Consider the following 12,387-nt stretch of genomic DNA (forward strand, 5'->3'; position numbering starts at 1 on the left):
TCTTATCTTATACGATAAGGCGCAGGGTCAATATTGCTCCCCATATTCTGATCCAGAGTTATCTTCCTTCAGGTGTATTACTACCAGCCGTTCCATTCTTCCGTGGACACTTCGTGTCAGTATTTTTGAAACTGATGATTCTACGATATTTGTACCTGTCGGCAGCTGTCTTACAATAATTGCACTCTTCTTCAGATCTGATAATATTTAGCCTGTCTCATGTGTCCTGCATACCTGTTGGAATAGTTTTAGCATGACTGGTTTTCTCAGCGATGTTAATAATCTGGAGGGGTTTTGTCCACTTCAGGGTTCAAGTTTTTCCGTCTTTCAGTGCTGACTCAAATTCTTTTTACATTATCATATGCCCTATTTCTTATGCATGCACTTCCTCTTTCTTTTCCAATAACAGTCTTCAATGAGATTTCGTTTATATATTCCATCTGTATATTTCTTCCACCTTTCAGCTTTCTTTGTTTAGTACTGTCTTACCAGAAGCTCTCTTAACGATCATTCAGCAACTTCGCTTTCGTCCAGTGGTTTCCAGTATGTTCCATACGTTTGCATACTTGCACAGTTTGCATTTGTCCTCTAACCATTTACGCTTTGTCATTTTGCTCTTACTGCCTACTTAATTTTTAACTATCCACGAGTATTCTCTTTTCTCCGCTTCGTTTACACCATTTTTATATTTTCTCCTTTCCTCATTTACGTCCATTCTCTCGTGTCTTATCCAAGGATATCTACTAGCCCTATGTTCTGTCTTGTTGCTCATTTTTCTCATTTTCTTCTTTCACTACTTCAGCTCTCAAAGCTACAATTTCATCGTTCATTTTATTTCTTTCGCCTTTTTTCAGCGAGTTGTTACCAAGAGCTGTCTTAAATTCTCAACAGATTCTGATTACTTGAACTTATTCAGGTCCCATCTCCTTAATTCCCTATCTTCCTACAATTTATTCAGCTTCAATCTAGTTTTCACAATCAGTAAATTACAGTCCTCTTTTGCCCGTGCATGTTATGCAGTTTAGAATCTGGTTTTTAAATATTTGTCTCATACAGTGAGAAGCCTTTAACGGTCTCAGGCCGGCATGAGTGGCCGAGCGGTTCTAGGCGCTACAGTCTGGAGCCGCGTGACCACTGCAGTCGCAGATTCGAGTCCTGCCTCGGGCATGGGTGTTTGTGATGTTCTTAGGTTAGTCAGGTTTAAGTAGTTCTAAGTTGTAGGGGACTGATGACCACAGCAGTTAAGTCCCATAGTGCTCAGAGCCATTTTTTTCAACTGTCTCCGGGTCTCTTCCACTTATGCGGTGTTGTGTCATGACTTGTAATTCAGGTGTTACTGGAGCTAAACTGCAAAATTATGTTTGACTTTATACTCAGGCAGTGTGATTGCGAACAAGCTGACTCTAAAAATGAGTAGAAATGGAAAACCATAAACAATAAATTGTTTGTCACGCGTTATTTCTATTTTTGAATCTCATGAAGAATTTGCGGTGTTACTCTGACGACACCGTTTTGATCTTTTCTTAATAATAAACAGCAACGCACACTAAAATTTATCATTCATTTTCTGTACATCTCTATGGTCTTCAGATTCAAAGCAGTCAACAACGGCCCATTTCACTAATGTGATATTCGAATCGAATTTTTCAGTTGGTATTATTAGTTCGTGGTAAATGTAATATTTAGCAAAGGCATCCTGAAACTGAAAAATAGGAGCTTTCTATTTTCAAACCAGTATATCAAGAAATTCACAGAACATACGTTGCATCTTGAATCTTTATTCAAATTTCACAATCCTTGTCGTTATTTTTGGTTTTAGTTTTCCATCACTGTGAAAGTACAAAACATCGGCGACCAATCCAAGTGCTAGCCAAGCCCAGCAGCACTTAAGTGTTCATGGGAACCGGTGTTACCATAGCGGCAAGCCGTTGGCACGTTTTAATGTAACAGTTTGTGTTAATACCTTAACATCACCCTTCACCAGCACGGAGATTCAAAAGCGGAAGTGGAAGAGTTGCGGCCGGCCGGTGTGGCCAAGCGGTTCCAGGCGCTTCGCCCTGGAACCGCGCGACCGCTACGGGCGCAAGTTCGAATCCTGCCTTGGGCATGGATGTGTGTGATGTCCTTTGTTTTTTTTAAAAACAGAGATTCGTATCCTTTGTCCATTCTGGGCAACTGTAACACTGTTTGGAAATGTTTTTATTTTTAGTAATTTTTCTGTTTGCTTTTCGATAATAATCACAGTTCAGTGTTGTAGTAAAGCAAATACCTGGTTTTCGAAGTATAAAGATCTGTTGTTCTATGACATTTCCTAGTAGATGAGGCAAACTGTGTGGCCAAGGCCCAGTTGTCATCTGTATAAAATTTCAGACTATGTGTTCCTTTAGTGCACGCATGCCATGTATGTAGTGGTAACACACAAAGGAATAACAGTGAGATAGAATATAAGCCTGAATGCAGTCCATCCAATGACCAGTAGATGTATTTTTAGATATGTAAATAATAAAGCAGTATTTCATATTTAAATGAACAGTAATCATTTCCGAAAGATGCTTGCAAAATTAAGTTTTTCTCAAGTTTTATGAACGTGTCAAAGGACAAGGTAAAGAGGATTCCTAAAAAACGAAAGCTAAAATACTGAACGACAGGCAGACAGGAATCTAAGCAGCTCCAACAAATGTTGCACAACTTTCAACATTTCCGAACAAATTGAAATTATGTTCGCTGTTCAGGAGTGTAGTACGACGACGTGCGGAAAAATAATGCCTCCGAATTTTTATGTAAAGCCTCTTAACGATTTCCAAATAAAACAAACGTTATTAAGAGTGATGCACTTTCCCGCGAAGCAAAGGTCCCGAGTTCGAGTCTCGGTCCGGCACACAGTTTTAATCTGCCAAGAAGTTTCAAGCGGTATTAACATTCTACATCTTTACTCTTCATGTCTACATATTTAGTTTTCAACTAGTCACTCTAGCGACAATCACATTTCTCCCCAAAAGTGACCATTTTGTTGATACGATCACTGTAGAATGCACTGTACTTACACCGCTTTATCACTGTCAAAGGACGTCGTCGAAGGTGTTCTTTAACTTTTGGAAACAAATGAAAATCGGATGGACACAAGTCGGTATTGTATGGAGTTTGATCAATGTCACTGAAGCTGCGGCGTAAGTTTGCTACAGGTGTCGCAGCGCTCGAATGTATTAGGGCATTGTCATGCTGGAGGAGAGGGTGCTCCATACGTGAACGAACTCTTCGAAGTTACATGCCGCCATTTTGTTGTTGTTGTTGTTGTTGTTGTTGTTGTGGTCTTCAGTCATGAGACTGGTTTGATGCAGCTCTCCATGCTAATCTATCCTGTGCAAGCACCTTCATCTCCTAGTACCTACTACAACCTACATCCTTCTGAATCTGCTTAGTGTATTCATCCCATTTTATACGCTACAATTCCAAGCCCTCTAGCGACAGAGAGCTGCCAATATGTAGACGCGAAAAATAAAGTTGTAGAATATTAATAACGTTTATTTGATTTTTTTTTAAAAATCGGTGGCTTTCCTTTTCAGCATGTTCTCGTAGTAGAGATAGAATTCAGCTCATTTGATAATAACAGAACACAGTATATTTCGTCGTTACGTTGTTATGAGGTAGCTGAAATACCGAAACCATTATCACCCCTAAACTGTTTGAATTTAGTTGTGAATAACATGCACAAAGCTGCTAAAAGTTTTTGTTTTATTATTCTGCAAATAGTTTCGACCCCGCAGTCATCAACTGATAAAACTTTTAAAGTTTTACATGTTGAATACTACAGTCTATATTTTTGAAATGTAACCCAAGATCACTTTCACTATGCGAATATGTCGAAGAACATCTGAGAGTACAACAGTATTTATTCACACAATCAATACAGTATATTTCGATAACTTGTCTTCTGGAGACACTATAGGATTTTGTTGACAAAATGGTTGAAAGATACTGCAGCTGCCCCTCTCTATTTAAGAAGACATAACGTAAATATACAAGGTAGCAAAATATTTACAATTGGAGGAATGAATGGATGTTGTATAGTGAATCCATTAATGTGAAGTAATTAATTAAAAGTGGCTCAATTAAAGGTAGTAATTACAAATTTACAAAATAGGTAATCACATCGCCGGACTTTCCCCTACGTTATAGTTCGCCCCCTTAAAAAGAGTGGTTCAAGTGGCTCTGAGCACTATGCGTCTTAACTTCTGAGGTCATCAGTCACCTAGAACTTGGAACTAATTAAACCTAACTAAACTAAGGACATCACACACATCCATGCCCGCGGCAGGATTCAAACATGAGACCGTAGCGGTCGCTCGGTTCCAGACTGTAACGCCTAGAACCGCACGGCCACTCCGGCCGGCACCCCCTTAAAAGTGACATCGATTACACATGTATGTAATTCAACAGTCATGTTCTGAACTGTGCAGGAAAGTTGCTAAGAAAATCTAAGTGCGAGCAAACGGGCGCTAATTGTGGCCGTTAGGCGTAAGGATACCAGTTTTCCTGAAGGGTAGAGCACACAAGATGCGTCCACTGCCTTCAGCACTTAAGAACTGTGGGAGATGCTTGGCCTTAGTTGCGCAAGGGACCGTCGGAGATGGTTCTCTCAAGTCATCCCACTTGAGCTGACATTGTCCTGAGCTAGGTAGTGGGATCTGTTCAATGGACAAACATGAACGGCGACTCTACACTGCGCAAGAAAATTAAACGATCACTTTTCCGAAACCCTGTAATTGGCTGCCATTCCGACATGTAAGTTTGAATTTTGGCTCAAAGATATATAAAACCTTCCTCTGTAATAATGCCAAGACATGGCGCCCTGCAACATCGCCCTTGGTCTCGATGACGCTTCGCACAAAAAGGTGTTGACACATGTAGAAAAAAGGCTGGAACACGTTTCATGCGCCGTGTAAAGTGCGTTAACGACGTTCCATTGGCACAATTCTGCCCAACACCAACGTGCACCTGCCACAGGATAGGAAGGTCGTCACTGCCCCTCTTACCCACATTTCACTGCTTCTTTTGACGCCACTGCGATGGAATCGGGAAATATTCTAGACGAATTGCCGCTCAGAGTCGAAACTAGAAGGCCTCAGGGGGTGGCATAAAGTGGTCAACGATACCACCCTTTTGTTGTTAGTTATCCCCACATATTTCGCTATCGAAAGCGACAGTTCAAATGGTTCAAATGGCTCTGAGCACTATGGGACTTAACATCTGAGGTCATCAGTCCCCTAGAACTGAGAACTACTTAAACCTAACCAACCTAAGGACATCACACACATCCATGCCCGAGGCAGGATTCGAATCTGCGACCGTAGCGGTCGCGCGGTTCCAGACTGTAGCGCCTAGAACCGCTCGGTCACCCAGGCCGGCCAGCAACAGTTCGCAGTGCGATGAGCGAAACGACGACGTCCTTGATAATCTTCAGTAATGTTGACGCCTCCTCGGCGATTCAGTTCTTCCCTATGGACATTACCGGATTGCAACCACATTGAGCATGATCTCACCCCCTTGGGAGTGCAACGCGACCACAATTTTTGCTCTGGTGTACATGTTGGATCCTTAAGGGATCGTTCAAAACCATTCGACGAAATTTCACGTGATCCGAAGCAGCAAATAACATACATGTGAATAAAACGACAGAGGGTCCCTCTAAAGCTCGTTAGTTTGGCAAAACCCGCGTTGGCACCCACCCTTGTTTACTGAGTATTTAAATATATGTCTTTACCGAGAAAACGTGAAAGATACTCCTAGCCCTGAAGGTAGGCACATGACCCCTGCGGTGTGTCAAGTGGCTGCGAATCTGTAGGGGTTTCGGTCTACTTCGCAAGTTTCCTCCGTAGATGCACAGTTTTAAAATTTTCTGTAAATTGGTGGGTCGTAAAGAATCACTTTGCCGCTTTATTATTCCAAGTGTCAATGTCGCAACCCTTTGTGATCACGCCAAAGGAATGCGTGAAAGTCTTTGCTGCATCGGATCACGTTCAAATTTCGACGAGTGGTTCTGAACGGTCTCTAGTGGTTTCAGCCTATACGCAAGAGCAAAAATAGGGGTCACGCTGCATTCCAATAAGCTGCGATCATCTTAACAGGGATGCAGTCCTGGTATGTCCATAGAGAAAGGTTGAAACGTCTGAATGTGTCAGTAGTGTCAAGGATTGGCAAGAACGACTTCCTGTTGCACATCGCAGTGTGAACAGTAGTTGTCGACCGAAAAATGTGTGGGAATCGACGTCAGCCGGCCAGAGTGGCCGAGCGGTTCTAGGCGCTACAGTCTGGAACCGCACGACCGCTAAGGTCGCAGGTTCGAATCCTGCCTCGGGCATGGATGTGTGTGATGTCCTTAGGTTAGTTAGGTTTAAGTAGTTTTAAGTTCTAGGGGACTGATGACCTCAGATGTTAAGTCCCATAGTGCTCAGAGCCATTTGAACCATTTGAATCGACGCCATTTATGCTCAGGTTTCTTCGTGTCGACTCTGAGCGGCGGCGTCTCTGAAATGTTTTACTCGGCCACCCACATGAAACTGTATACTTATATCGATATGGTGTCTGTTCTTTCCGTCATCCACATAAGTATATCGTTCTGGCGATACCGGCCATGACCATCTTCTTCTGTGCGGATGCACACATATTCCCCGAAGTCTTACGGGACTTGGTAAGAATGTCTTCCACGAGTAATGAGTGTGTTGGGGTGGGACACTACGAATGTAGTGTGTGGACATACAAGGTGAGAATGTGGGTCTCGCGGGAGGCGTGCGCGAGATAGCCCCTGCAGTCGCGCTATTCTCTGTGCTCTCGGTGGCTCAGATGGATAGAGCATTTCCCATATAAGCAGGAGATCCCGGCTTCGAGTCCCAATCTTGGCACACATTTTCACGTGTCCCCGTTGATATATATCAACGCCCTTCAACAGCTGAAGGTATTAATATAATTCTAATTTCATACGAAACTGCGTGATTTCAGTGCTGATTGTGGCGGTTTTGACCACCATTGCAGAGACGGCAAAAGTAGTGGTGAAATGTAGATAAGAGGCATGGAGACTATCTTCTCATCGTGTGACACGTCCACGGTGGCGTTGGACAGAATTATGGTGATATTCCGTGCTAATGTGGCGCCAATAACCCAATTTACGCGTCACACGAAGTTCGGAGCTCCGGCCTTTTTTTCATCCCTGTCGAGACCTTCATGTCTGAAGCATTGTCGAGCCCGAGGGTCGCGTCAGAAGGCGACACGCTTTTGCACCACAACAGGGGAATTTCAACCGTTTGCTTCAGAATGAGGGACATTTACAGTGTTTCGAAAAACCGATCCTTTAATACCGTTGTGCAGTGCCAAAAGCTGCCAAAATCTCGTTGTTGAAAAAGCAATTGGGCAGTCGCTCTCAGGTCCATTTCACACTTGTCCGGTAGCTCTCTAAACGGCAACATGTGCACCGCATGCCCCAACGGCGGTTTCACGTTATTCCGGGTGCTGTCGTGCGCGGCACCGCACGGCACGACAGTTTCCTTCATTTCATTCCTTCCCAGGCTCTCAGAGCAATACCAGAGAAATGGATCGTAACCAACTAGCTCAGTGTATCGTCTTTTAAAAAGAAGAAGGGAGGAGGAGAATGAAGTAAAATAATGTAATTAATTTTAAAAATAAAAATCCAGGGCGCTCAAGTCCCATTTCAAGAGTTCCGAAACGATCGAGAGACAGTCTTCCAGCATTTTCGAATGCGTATGTGATCAACATTAGATGAACTACATGGATGACTAAAGGATTCGTTACAGCGCAAGAAACATTCTCCAGAAAATGTACTCAGTATATATGTGTGTCAGCAGTCCCCACGCTATAATACAACACCTTAAGTGATTGAACAGCTTACTTATCGTATTATTTTTTTTAATTGAACGTTCGTGTTTCAAAATTATCCGCTCAGTTCCTTGAATACCTCGACCGCACATTCAATCTTGTCCTTATAATTTTCTAGAATTTTGTGAACAAAACTGGCTGTCCTTCCACTAACGTAATTAACTGTTCGATTATTTCGAGCTATTTGTAGCTTTAAGGGTACAAGCTGCGGAAACAAAAGAAAGGCAAAACAGAACGCATGAACTGATGTACACGATGGTGTTGCCTCGAAGATTTCCGAGTCGAACCTGGAAGATGCGAAGGCCCGATGTTTACTAAGCTGCACCACACCACACGTGGGAGTGACCGGCAGCGGCACCCGCGCGGCTGCCGTGTGCCGTTTGAACGGCAATGATGTGTGACGCGGAGATGTGAAGGCCAAGAAGCACGAATTATTTGTGCGAGGGTCAGTTGATACTTGATACGTATTTCCGTCATGGAATAACTCCACAACACTGCGATATCTCCCAGAGGGCAAATCCTCCGCCAGTTTCCTTTCCACCTCACCCTCATGTTATCGCAATACGTTTACACGTGATTCAATCTGATGTTCCGTTCTCTGATCATTGTTAGAAAAACTTGCGGAAGAGTGTGTTTCGCATCCTTTTACGTCTGTCTGCTCTGTCGTCTGTGTGATGTGGAAAAAACATTAACAAACTTTGATGCAACGTTGCATATACAGTTCTACAATTTAGTTCTCAGTTGGCCATAGCTGTTACTTATTGCTTCTTTCACTTCAGACAATGGAATGGTTATGTGAAACATGCAATGAGGTCACGTCAAAATGTGAGACTAAATTGCATTACTTCATAGTACTATCCACGGTGCTCAAAAGTACTCGAACGCTCTTTTATGCAGCATATTTATCCAAAAAATTACACGAAAGGTACAAATTATAGTTTTTTAAATTACTTACAAATGTATTCGAACGCTCTGAATTTTTTTCACCATGTTAAAAATTATGTATCCAAAAAATCATACTGTAAGCCGAACGTCACGCCCCTCAGCCCCGGATTCGAATCTGGAGGTCCTGGTTTCATGATCTGTTGTGTCCATTTTGCTATGACATCATCAGTGACCTTGATTTGTGGTCACACCACGAGAACTCTACGAACTGTAATATGTGACATCATCAAGATGGCGGCTGCGGTTATTTTAAAATTAAATTGTGCTTCAATTGCCCCAAAAATGTACCACCTTGCCCCACAACTGAGAGGAATATAATGATCAAAAACTGTATTATATGGTTGTGGTGACAATTGAAATTCAACACAGAACGTATACGTTTTATAGCAACATGTAGGTTTCGCCATCTACCTTGCATGATCGATAGCCCTGAAGTACGAAACTTTGAGACACATCAGCTTATTCTGAAAATTCAGTATCTCTCTCTCTGGGCCGCTTTTCCTTCGAAATATCGATTTCACACATTTAATGTCTGGATGATAAACACAGGAGATCTTTTTTTAATCAAAACACACGCATAGTGCCTGTATTTAATGCTATTGTATCACAATTCAGCCCATTAAGACGGGACTGAAAAATCCACTCAGCGAAAATTTTGCGTGTTCTTTTCCATACTAAGTTCAACGTCAGAAAATGCATAAAATTAAGAGCATTGAACGAGTAGTGAGAGAGGAGTTTTTGACGTCAGAATAGCATTTTTTTACTCTCGTCAACAAGTGCACTTCAGGTTGTAGTGCCCATGTGTATTTGACAATGCGACATGCATGTCATATTACGACGACTGGACGTCAGTGAGACGTGACTTGTCGCAACAAGCCAAACGCTTTAAATCCGAGTTGTCTTACTGATTCCTGCGCAAATATCTTACGGTATTTGACAGAAATTTAGATGTTCCAAATAATTAATTTTACTTTTCACGTACACAAGTACTACTTAACATAATCTTTTTGATAAATACTTCTGTATGGCACAAAAGATTCAAAGCGTTTGGACACTTCTGAACACTCTGTAAGGAACAGTGTGTGTGTGTGTGTGTGTGTGTGTGTGTGTGTGTGTGTGTGTGTGTGTGTGTTGAACAGCAACAATTTAAACAATTAATATAAAGAAGCTTATGTAATTGTTTTTTCTTTGGACATACTGTTGAGCCGTGCACAGCTCGCGTTCATACCATTTATTGTTTGTCATCTTCTATTACGGTAATGCCGCCTCGTTTTCTTATTTCATTTACTGGCGTCACTAACTTCCTGCCATATTTGCCCGTGAGCGGCAGCAGCAAGGCGTATCTATAAGTGCACTGTCGTACCATCTCTTGAGCGACCGATAGTATTTCCGGGTCGCGTGTGTCTGGCAGTGAGTTGGAAACGGACCAGCAGTGAAGTCGGGACGCAGAAGAGGTGAAGTCGGGGATGGAGTGCCAGTGAGGTGCGGACAGCCAGTGCTCGCCGATCGCTGACGACACACATAAACTGCCCGACGGAGGGAGATAGAAGCGGGACGACCGTTGGTTGGTCTTTCGGTTGGTCGTCTCATTGGCCGACGTATATTTGGTCCTTTCTCCGTTTCCGGGCCTGGGCAGTCAGTCGGTTGGTGCGGAGCAGCCAGGAAGCCTCCGTCGCGCGTGCTCTGGCCGGGGCAGCTAGCGGTGTGCACACGCGGTTGTAGTGAGAGGTGCTGCTTGCGAGTGCTACCAAGTTCGTCGCCGACCGATTTTGGACATGAAAGTTGAGTCCTCACTTAACATACTGTCGAGCCTCTACTGTTTACTTTTCTTCGTATGGTCCTAGTTGTCACTTTTGGGACATTCCCACAAGCAACAACGTGTGTGTATTCTAGTCGGCTAAGACTCCAGCTGTCTTTCTGTGGAGTTTAACTTAATTTATTCCCTGTTATTGAAGTTGAGCGCAGTGGTTAGCACACTGGACTCGCATTCGGGAGGACGACGGTTCAATCCAGTCTCCAGCCATCCTGATTTAGGTTTCCCGTGATTTCCCTAAATCGTTTCAGAAAAATGCCGGGATGGTTCCTTTGAAAGGGCACGGTCGATTTCCTTCCCCATCCTTCCCTAACCCGAGCTTGCGCTCCGTCTCTAATGACCTCGTTGTCGACGGGACGTTAAACAACACTAACCTAACTCTATTGAAGTTGACTTTCCGGTTACCTGCCCTGGTCGTTGACGTAATTTTCGGCAGTGTGTTTTCCTCGTCGTGCTGTTGCTGTCCAGCGCAGCGTGTAGTTCGACAGCTGAGGTGTTGTTGGTCGTTGTGGGTGCCAACATTCTGTGTGTCGTTGTATTGAAATCTTGTGGTCGTTTTGCTGGTTGCGTGGAGCGGAATCGATTTTATTGATTGGTCGGTCGGCTGTCTGACACTTGGGTCGCCATCAGATTAAGAAGTCGTTGGACAGGCTGTCTATCTCATCTAAACGTGCGTTAGTGTAACAGTCCCAGGCCGACCCTTGGAAACTTCTGAGCGCCGTTCCTTGTGTGTTACATAGTAATTTCCCTGTTTGGCTTTTAGTTATTTGGTTGATGTGTGGCCTTCAGCCCAGTATTAATATCTCTTAAATTAATGTTCATTTCTTTCCCTTAAGACATGAGATTGTTATTCTTTTATATGGGGCCTTCAAGCCGATTTTTACTTGAGATTTTTTAAGATAAGACCTTCTGCCTTTTAAATTGAAACTCCTTTTCTAGGCCTTAAGCCGTTAAATATATTTTGTTGATATGTGGCCTTCAGCCTAGTATTAATATCTCTTAAATTAATGTTCTTGTCTTGCCCGTAAGGCATAAGATTGTTATGCTTTGGTATGGGGCCTTCAGCCGAATTTTGCATGAAATGTTTTAAGATAAGGACTTCGGCCTTTTGATTGTAACTCTTCTTATTGCTTAAATTGCAGCCTCCAGCCAAGTTCCATTAAAATTAAATTGCTAAGGCCTTCAGCCTGTTTAGATTGAAGATTTAGAAAATATTTCTGGGTGAAGCCTCCAGATAAACCTTTTATTTCAATTTCTTGCTTAGGCCTTGTGTCTTACATTTTGAGTGTGGCCTTCAGCCGATCTAAAGTTAATCAAGGGAGGTCGATTAAAGTTTTGAATGTTTTGCATCCTTGTTGTAATTTTTGTGTTGATAAATAAAATTTGTATGTTGAGTGCAACTGACAGCAACTCATTTTGGCCCCTTTCCATAACCTAATCCGCTCTGTCCTGCTAGCCCAAACATTTGAACTGTACGCTTAGCGTTGCAAACAATTTTCTTGAACATACCGCCAAAATAAGGTACCTTTAATATTAAAATTTCTCACCCACCACCATCTTCAACAATTAAATTTCTCTCCCTCGTAAATATTTAAATTTTCCTGAAATTTTCAAGCTTTCCGCCATCAGCCATCTCCATGACGTTACCGAAAAACGACCGTCACAGAGAATGGTTCAAATGGCTCTGAGCACTATTGGACAACTTCTGATGTCATCAGTCCCTTAGAACTTAGAACTACTTA

General features: G+C 42.8%; 1 protein-coding gene across 1 annotated transcript in view; it reads left to right on the forward strand.

The window, feature by feature from the left end:
• Nucleotides 1–12,387, forward strand: part of LOC126281447 (sodium channel protein para) — a 1,486,858-nt gene that overhangs the window by 232,841 nt on the left and 1,241,630 nt on the right. The gene's annotated exons all lie outside the window — the stretch shown is intronic.

This window comes from Schistocerca gregaria, chromosome 7 (genome assembly GCF_023897955.1).
Source record: "Schistocerca gregaria isolate iqSchGreg1 chromosome 7, iqSchGreg1.2, whole genome shotgun sequence".
Taxonomy (NCBI): Eukaryota; Metazoa; Arthropoda; class Insecta; order Orthoptera; family Acrididae; genus Schistocerca; species Schistocerca gregaria.